The sequence below is a fragment of the Primulina eburnea genome, chromosome 8 (assembly GCF_022965805.1).
Source record: "Primulina eburnea isolate SZY01 chromosome 8, ASM2296580v1, whole genome shotgun sequence".
Taxonomy (NCBI): domain Eukaryota; kingdom Viridiplantae; phylum Streptophyta; class Magnoliopsida; order Lamiales; family Gesneriaceae; genus Primulina; species Primulina eburnea.
In genome coordinates this window covers 27,613,762-27,623,036 of record NC_133108.1, presented here as the reverse complement: position 1 = coordinate 27,623,036, position 9,275 = coordinate 27,613,762, and the positions used below count along the sequence as shown (strand labels likewise).

The window sequence follows — 9,275 nt, the reverse complement described above, 5'->3', positions numbered from 1 at the left end:
TGGGGACCCGGACGCTAATCATCTTCTTAATCATCACTGGGATGTAATTATCTATTCTGATAAACAGGGTCTAAAAATTCTTCTTTTTAAAATATAAACGCGGAAGGTAATGGCATCTAATAATATACATATCTGTATAAAATACATTTCAGTATTAACATACAATAATCTAATCTAAGGTTCAACTACTAAATTCAAGTAATAAAACCCAATCTACTGTAAGTCCGGAATCACCACGCTAACTCGTCTTCTCTCATCGTCATCTCGACCCTGATCCAGCCCCACCTGTTGTCATGCACACATACAAAACAAGAGAACAGCCGGATAACTCCGGTGAGAATAAATCCCAGTATAAAACCTGGTAAACATGTATATACATAAAATAATTCATGAAACATGCTGTTACGAATAAAATCGAAACATTAGATTTCATAAGCTATGAAATCTAATCACACAACAAGCATGCACTTCAAATCAACCAACCATGCATATAACCAATCTAAATCATAAAAACATGCTAGCACAATTGGAAGCAATAATGATGGGTCCTATGATCTAGGAACCACATCCATATAAGCATGCAGTCCTAATCAAATCACGTCTAGACTTGACTCGACTAGAACTCTAGGGATCCCGGTGTGAATAAGACGTCACTACCTACCCTCCAATCGGGGTAATGAACGTCTCATTCCTAGACTTCGGTCTGAGCTGTATCAACGGCGGCAATAAGAGTAATACCTACTCCTATGCTGAGATACACCGAAACGTCTAGATATTTGACAATGCCTGTCAAAGACTTTCCTATCTTAACTGCAATGAATAACAATCTGTAAACAAAGCATAATCATATTCATAACTGAATATCACAATTATCTTACCTGCTTGAATACAGATTCTATAATCAAAGCATAATCAGATAACAATATAAACAATAATCTAGTATGTGATTTTATTGGGAAACTCAAATTAATCTAATTTGAGTTATGCGTCCCGAATATCACATGAATTATACCTTTGTCTTCCTGATCTGATGAAGACGACGTCTCGAAGTCGAATCTGTTCATCCCTGATGTCCAATTGAAGCCTGCGTTGCTAGGAACACGGTACTGTAATCGGATTCAAAATCAAATAGACGGTTTGCTCACAAATCAATGTGAAAAATAAGAACAAAGCTTTTCCCTCAAAATCTCGATTCTTGCTTCCATCCAATCTGAGAGACACGCTTATGTTATATGTGTATATATATACTCCATGCATGAACAAAACGTGGCACATTCCTTTGTGTTGCACGTCGCTCGCTCGGGCGGACAAAACTTGCCGCCCGGGCGAGTCATTCTCGGCCTCGCCCATTCCAGCAGCCTCGCTCGGGCGGTCAAAAACATCCGCCCGGACGAGTGACTCTCGGCCCTCACAATTCTACATGCGCGCTCGGGCGGACAAAAAGTGCCGCCCGGGCGAAGGACTCTCGGCTTTCTACCATTACACCCTCTCGCTCGGGCGGTCATAAACTCCCGCCCGGGCGAATGACATTCGGCCCAAATCTTGTGTCCCTCATAATTTTTTCCAATTTGATCTCGAACTGGCCCGGCTATAATTACATCAAGTCATAATCAACAAATCATCTCAGATTACGTTAATTAAATTCTCGGGCATTACAACCGATGTGGCTGTTGTGGGAACTCAGCATGATCTGAGAGGTTATAAGTCAGCCCACATTGATGCTGTATCCTTGGGTCAACGCAAACAGTAGCACCGCTCTTTCCTTTTGAACCTCGTTCTTATGAGAGACTGTCATCATCCGCCGGGCCACAAATAAATACCACATGGCAGCAGTGGTGCGAAAATACTTCTCGTCGAAACAACTCGGGGGTCCCCCTAGTGGTTTCCATGTAGCCCCCGGAAGACATAAAGTCTCGATAATCTCAGTGTAATTGGGCTCAACAATCAATGCCTGGTAGTTGGAGTCCTCCACCTCCGCTGTTTCTAGAAGGGCGTTAATCGTGGCCGAATCAAATGGTACAAGCTTGCCTCTCACAAAAGCTCTCCCATCAGTGCGCTCACAAACATTTGCATAAAACTCCCTAACCACCGACACCACTGCAGCTTGAGGGTGCTCACTAAATTTTCTCATCCCCTTCGATCCAAGTCCACAAGGGGCTCTAAATATCTATCCTCAAATTGGCGACGAAATCCCCTTTCGGGAATGGGGTTTCGGTGAATATTTGCATGATCATATCTAGCCCGAGCCTCCGCACTCACGAAGCGGGTTCTATCAAACGAAGAAGAGGATGAGGAAGAACCGGGGTTACCTCTTTGCTTCTTGGGAGCCATGGGATTGAAGAGTGGAAGATGATGCCTTGGATTGGAGAAAGGTGTTCTTGCTTCCTAAGGGAGAGTGTGCCTTGCCGTCGGAAAAATGAGTGGAGATTGTGGTGCCTGGACAAGAAAATCGAAAAGGGGGTGGGGAGAGTTAGGGATTTGGGGAGATAATTTGGGGAAAATTTCGTGCAGAATGAAGAAAGAGGAAGGGGAGATCGAGTTTTAAAAACTGTCGCGCTCGAGCGGTAGAAAACTACCGCTCGAGCGCGAACCTCTCTGGAGTTTTTGTCCAGAGGTAAGCACTCGCGCTCGGGCGGTAGAAAACTACCGCTCGAGCGCCAACCTCTCGGGAATTATTACCCCGAGGTAGACGTTCGCGCTCGGGCGGTAAAGAATTACTGCTCGAGCGCGAACCTCTCTACCTATTTCAAAACTTTTTTTTTTAAAAAAAAAAAACAAGAATAAAGTAAAACAAAAGCAAGAGAAAATAACTAAATTGACACGAAAGAAAATCTAAATCAAATGCGAGAGAAGGGGAAGAAAATAGTTTTCAATTTATAGTCGAGAGCTTGACTGTCGGTCTGTCTCAGTTCGGCATGTCTTGGAACCGGGTGATTCCAAGTTGTGGCTCAATTGTGCCACCCATATAGTGCTTCAGGCGCTGGGCATTGACCGTAAATGTCCCATCCTTCCCATCTTTCAATTTTGCCACTCCCGATGGTTAAACTTTCGAGATCATGAATGGACCAGACCATCGCGACTTCAATTTTCTGGGAAAAAGTCGCAACCGGGAGTTGTAGAGTAGGACACTTTCACCTTCTTTGAATTCTCTCTTGATGATCCGCTTTTCATGGGCTTTCTTCGTCTTTTCCTTGTAGGTTAGTGCAAGATCATATGCTAGATTTCCGAATTCCTCCAACTGATCTAGTTGAAGCAAACGTCGTTCACCTACATCAGTAAAGTTCAAGTTTAGTGCTTTTGTTGCCCAATATGCACGATGCTCTAACTCTACAGGTAAGTGACATGATTTACCAAACAATAATCTGTACAGTGTCGTGCCTATTGGTGTTTTGAAAGCAGTCCTATATGCCCAAAGAGCATCATCTAACCTCACCGACCAATCGTTCCTACTGACACCTACCACTTTTTCCAGAATCCGCTTAATTTCTCGGTTAGACACTTCCACTTGACCACTCGCCTGGGGATGATAAAGGGTAGATATCTTATGTGTGACACCATATTTGCTCGAAAGTTTTTCAAATAGTTTGTTGCAAAAATGCGTGCCACCATCGTTAATGATTGCTCGGGGTGTTCCAAATCGGTTAAAAATGTTTTTCTTCAAAAATTTTAAGACCACTTGAGCATCATTAGTGACGTACGCTTCCGCATCTACCCACTTAGACACATAATCCACCGCAACCAAGATGTATTTTTTTGTGAAAGAACTAGGAAACGGTCCCATGAAGTCTATCCCCCACACATCAAAAACCTCACACTCAATGATATTATTTAAAGGCATTTCATGACGGTTAGAGATGTTACCTGACTGCTGGCATTTATCACAATGTAGCACATAAGAACGAGCATCTTTAAAGAGAGTTGGCCAATAAAAGCCACATTCAAGTACCTTGGATGCCGTCCTTGTTGGTCCGAAATGACCACCTAACTCATGGTCATGGCAGTGGTTGAGAATTTGATCGAACTCTTCCTCCGCAACACACCTTCTTATCATGGCATCTGCACAAATTTTGAACAAAAACGGTTCCTCCCAAAAATAGTATTTCACGTCAGAAAAGAATTTCTTTTGTTGGTGAAACGATAGGTTTGGTGGAGGTGTGCCTGTGACAAGAAAGTTAGCGAAATTTGCATACCATGGACAATGTTTCATCTCAAACAGTTGCTCGTCAGGAAACCAATCATTAATAGCTTGATCTACACAGTCATTACTCACAAGCTCTAGTCTAGATAAATGATCTGCCACCACATTCTCAACACCTTTCTTATCTTTTATTTCCAAATCAAACTCTTGTAGCAGTAAGATCCATCGAAGTATGCGTGGCTTTGCATCTTTTTTAGCAAGCAAATATTTCAGTGCAGAGTGGTCTGTGTAAATAATGACTTTTGACAAAACAAGATATGCATGAAATTTATCAAGTGCAAACACTACTGCAAGTAACTCTTTTTCAGTGGTGGCATAATTTAATTGTGCTTCATCTAGAGTCTTACTTGCATAGTATATAATGTGGAATACCTTGTTCCGTCTTTGGCCGAGGACAGCACCAACCGCAGCATCACTGGCATCGCACATGATCTCGAAGGGCAGTTCCCAATCCGGTGCCACCAAGACAGGAGCCGTCACCAACCGCTCATTTAAATCCTCGTATGCCTGCAAACAGTTAGAATTAAAATCAAAGGGCATATCTTTCATAAGTAGAGAAGATAGAGGTTTGGCAACTTTAGAAAAATCTTTGATGAACCGCCGATAGAAACCGGCGTTGCCTAAAAAACTTCTAACTCCCTTTACTGAGGCTGGTGGTGGTAGGTTCTTTATGACTTCAATTTTTGCCTTGTCCACCTCAATTCCTTGCTCCGAAACCTTGTGCCCTAACACAATTCCCTCTTGTACCATGAAATGGCACTTTTCCCAATTGAGCACCAAGTTCGTCTCCTCGCATCTTCTCAACACGGATCTCAAATTCTGCAAGCACTCATCAAACGTTGCACCAAAGATAGAATAATCATCCATAAATATTTCAAGAAATGTTTCGATCATATCATGGAATATAGCAGTCATACAGCGCTGAAATGTAGCAGGTGCATTACAAAGACCAAAAGGCATTCGGCGAAAAGCAAACGTGCCATAAGGACAAGTGAAAGTGGTTTTCTCTTGGTCCTCAGGTGCAATTGTGATTTGATTATACCCCGAATACCCATCTAGAAAACAATAAAATTCATGACCCGCTAATCTCTCCAACATTTGATCAATAAAGGGAAGGGGAAAATGGTCCTTACGGGTGGCATCATTCAACTTCCTATAGTCAATACACACTCTCCACCCCGTAACAGTTCTCGTGGGAATAAGTTCATTCTTTTCATTGGTGATCACCGTAATCCCACCTTTCTTAGGCACACATTGAACCGGACTTACCCAAGCACTATCGGAAATAGGGTAGATAATACCTGAATCGAGAAGCTTAATAGTTTCAGCTTTCACTACCTCTTGCATCTTTGGATTTAGTCGTATTTGAGGTTGCACGAGAGGTGAGTACTTTTCTTCCATCAAGATTTTATGCATGCATATCGATGGACTGATTCCCTTGATGTCTGCCACCTTCCAAGCGAATGCCCTTTTGTGCTCTTTGAGAACTTGCAACAATTTGTCCTCCATAGCATCTGTCAAAGCAGCAGAAATAATGACAGGCAACGTGTTATTCTTACCTAGGAATACGTACTTTAAGTGCGGAGGTAAGGGTTTGAGTTCAAGCGTCGGTGGCGCCTCGATGCTCGACTTTGGAGGGATCAAATCTCTGCGCTCTCCTAGATCTTCCAGTTTCATCCTCATCGGCCTTCTCCATGGATGGTTGTCATTGAAGTATGCTACTATTTCAGCTTTTTCTTCATCCAATTCCTCTTCTCCCAATTCAGTAGTGATGGTGGCCTCCAAAGGGTCCCTAAAAACATCCTGCACATAGTGAGACACAAGAGTCTCAAAAGCATCAATTCTAAAACAACTATCAGAATGCAGTGTGTGCTTAAGTGCATTAAAAACATCAAAAGTAATCTCTTCCTCGCCCACTCTCAATCTCAACTTCCCTTCTTGCACATCAATCAGTGCCTTGCCAGTTGCAAAGAACGGTCTCCCCAAAATTAGAGGCATCTCTGTATCCTCCTCCATGTCGAGAACCACGAAATCCGCAGGGAAAATGAATTTGTCCACTTTCACTAGCACATCCTCAATCACTCCGCGGGGGTACTTGACAGATCTATCAGCCAGTTGCAAGGACATCCTCGTCGGCTTAGGCTCTCCCAACCCAAGTTTCCTAAACACAGACAATGGCATAAGATTAATACTTGCACCAAGATCACATAATGCCTTATGAAAAACAACATCACCAATCATGCAAGGGATAGAGAAACTCCCTGGGTCTTTGAGTTTCGGTGGGATTTTGTTTTGCACCAAATCGGAGCAATTTTCAGTTAATTTCACTGTCATGTGATCCTCCAACTTCCTCTTATTGGCTAAAATGTCCTTTAAAAATTTAGCATAACTAGGCATTTGCATTAAAGCATCGGCGAAGGGAATATTGATATGCAATTTTTTAAACACCTCAAGAAACTTACCGAATTGTGTATCTAGTTTTGCTTTTTTCAATGCAGCAGGAAAAGGAGGAGGTATAACAATTTTAGGTTGTGAAGTGGGTGCTGGTGTGTAGTTAGAAGACTTACCTTTGGATGTCTCAGTCGGTTCATCCGATATTTGAATTTTTTCCTTTCCCTTCGACTCCAAAATTTTCCCACTCTTCAACTCAATGGCCTTCACTTGCTCTTTTGGATTAGTCTCGGTATTACTTGGAAAGGTGCCTGGCTCTCTACTTGCTATCATCTTCGCTAACTGACCAATCTGATTTTCAAGCCCCTTTATCGACGCATCTTGATTTTGAAGTCTAGTTTCAGTGGATGAAATAAACTTAGACATCATTTGCTCCAAGTTGGACTTTTCTTCTCTAGGAGGATCGGATCTGTACATCGGTTGTTTTCCATATTGTTGTCCTCCCTGCGGTCTATTCTGACTGTTTTGACCGCCCCATGAGAAGTTGGGGTGTTGCCTCCACCCAGGATTGTATGTGTTCGAATAAGGGTCATACCTTGGGCGGTTTTGGACTCCCACTTGGTTCACCGGTGCCTCATTTTGCACATAGAATGGATTGTCATCTTGACAGTCCTTTGCATAGTGTTCCCCTCCACACTTTTCACAGAATATCTCTTGAAGACGCATCGCCGTGCCACCCACATTCAAGCCGTCTATTTTCCTGTTTAAAGCATCAAGTTGTGCAGTAATAGCAGAAAAATCATTTACCTGGTGCACTCCTGCACTCTTCCGCTGGTTGTTTCTTTCAGATTGAGGATGATAGCTGCTAGCAGCCATCTCCTCTAACAATTCATATCCTTCCTCCGCGGTCTTTCTCAACAGGTTTCCACATGCAGCCGCATCTATCGTAGTACGGTTAGGAGTAAGCAAACCATAATAAAATGTTTGAACGACTAACCCAAGTGGTAACTCGTGATGTGGGCATCTTCGTAGTAGATCCTTGAAGCGTTCCCATGCCTCATATAGAGATTCCTGATCGAATTGAGCAAATGTTGTAATGTCTGCCCGCAGCTTCTTGGTCTTGGAGGGAGGGAAGTATTTGATGAGAAAAGCTTTCGCCATGTCGTCACACGTAGTGATCGAACCTACACGCAAACAGTTTAACCACGCTTTAGCTTTATCACGTAATGAGAAAGGAAATAAACGCAACCTAACAGCATCATTAGAAACTCCATTGAATTTAAAGTATCGCAAATTTCAAGAAAATCCGCGATGTGCGTGTTTGGGTCATCCATTGCAGTTCCTCCAAATTGGACCGTGTTCTAAATCATCTGGATTATGGCTGGCTTGATTTCGAAGTGATTTGCCCACACGATAGGCCTCACAATGCTAGGGCGTGCACCCTCCAAAGAAGGCTGGGCATACTCCAGCATTGGTATGCAACGCGGTATCTCAACTTGTCTATTGTCACGCTAATCCTCTCCACGTTCTTGCTCGTGTCTTTCCATCAGTTCTTTAAGTCTTTGTTGTTGTCTTCGCCTTCGGAAAGTTCTTTCAATTTCTGGATCAAACTCAAGCTCCACGTCAAGTGACTTTGGCATGCACTGGAAGGGATATCTGTAATAAAATATGGAGTGTTAGCTCAAGACAAATAAAATAATGCTAAAGAAAATAACCAAAAAAATAAAATTGTAGATTAACAGTCCCCGGCAACGGCGCCAAAAACTTGATCGAGCAAAACTTGCACAGTAAAATCTCCAATTAAAATATGATTTTGTATGCTCAAAATTAATCGCAAGTACACGATGTCAAGTAATAATATAGTGTACAAGAGTACGAGTATCGTTCCACTGAAGACTGTGTTTAACAATTATTATTTTCAGTTATTTAACATTTAGCAATGAAAATTGAGTTGTGTGATTATTCCTATATTACTCAAATAAATATGCAATTAAAATGATTCAACAAGTAATGAATGAGAATTTATATCTAAAATAATTGAGTAAAATTCAATGAGAAATGGATTTGTTGGGAATCTCGGTTCACCTACCCCTCGTTAATTTATTAATTCGTTCGATCGTGATCTACGCTTTCGACAAGATTTCCTAATCTATTGAACATACTCTCTCGAGCTATGCCAAAATAATTCTACTCAATGAAGTAATTAAATGTCTTTAATTATTTATCAAGAGAAAATCGCATTTCGATCTATGAAATCCCCTAGTTTTCGACCCTAAGGACTATGACTATCGGCACGTATCCAATTTCATATATCTATGTAAATTGTAGATCCGTGGATTATACTACTCGATCCTATCACTCGTTATTCTCTCGAACTCACTCGTGATATGAAGACGTCGTTAAAGTTAGCTACGCTCTAACAACATGATAAAACAGTAGTAAAATCAAGAATAACGCACAATCGAAATATAAATTAATTCTAATCAACGTTCGGGGTAGGATCCCCTTTAATCCCAACAAATAATAAAGTTTAGCTACTAAAATTCATAATTAAACTCAGCAAAACAATGTTTAAAAGATAAAAACAAAGTTAGAAATACTAGAATTGACGAAAAACGAAAGAACGGTGCCCGAAATCTTCAAATCTTCAATCCAAGCGCGAAAGTGCTCTCGAAAACTCTTGACG

At 41.7% G+C, this 9,275-nt stretch overlaps 1 non-coding gene across 1 annotated transcript; it reads left to right on the top strand.

The window, feature by feature from the left end:
- The first annotated feature begins 7,595 nt into the window (after positions 1-7,595).
- LOC140840301 (small nucleolar RNA R71) lies at positions 7,596-7,701 on the top strand. The gene has a single exon (XR_012119887.1). It is a non-coding gene; the product is annotated as a small nucleolar RNA R71 (small nucleolar RNA).
- Positions 7,702-9,275: the final 1,574 nt, after the last annotated feature.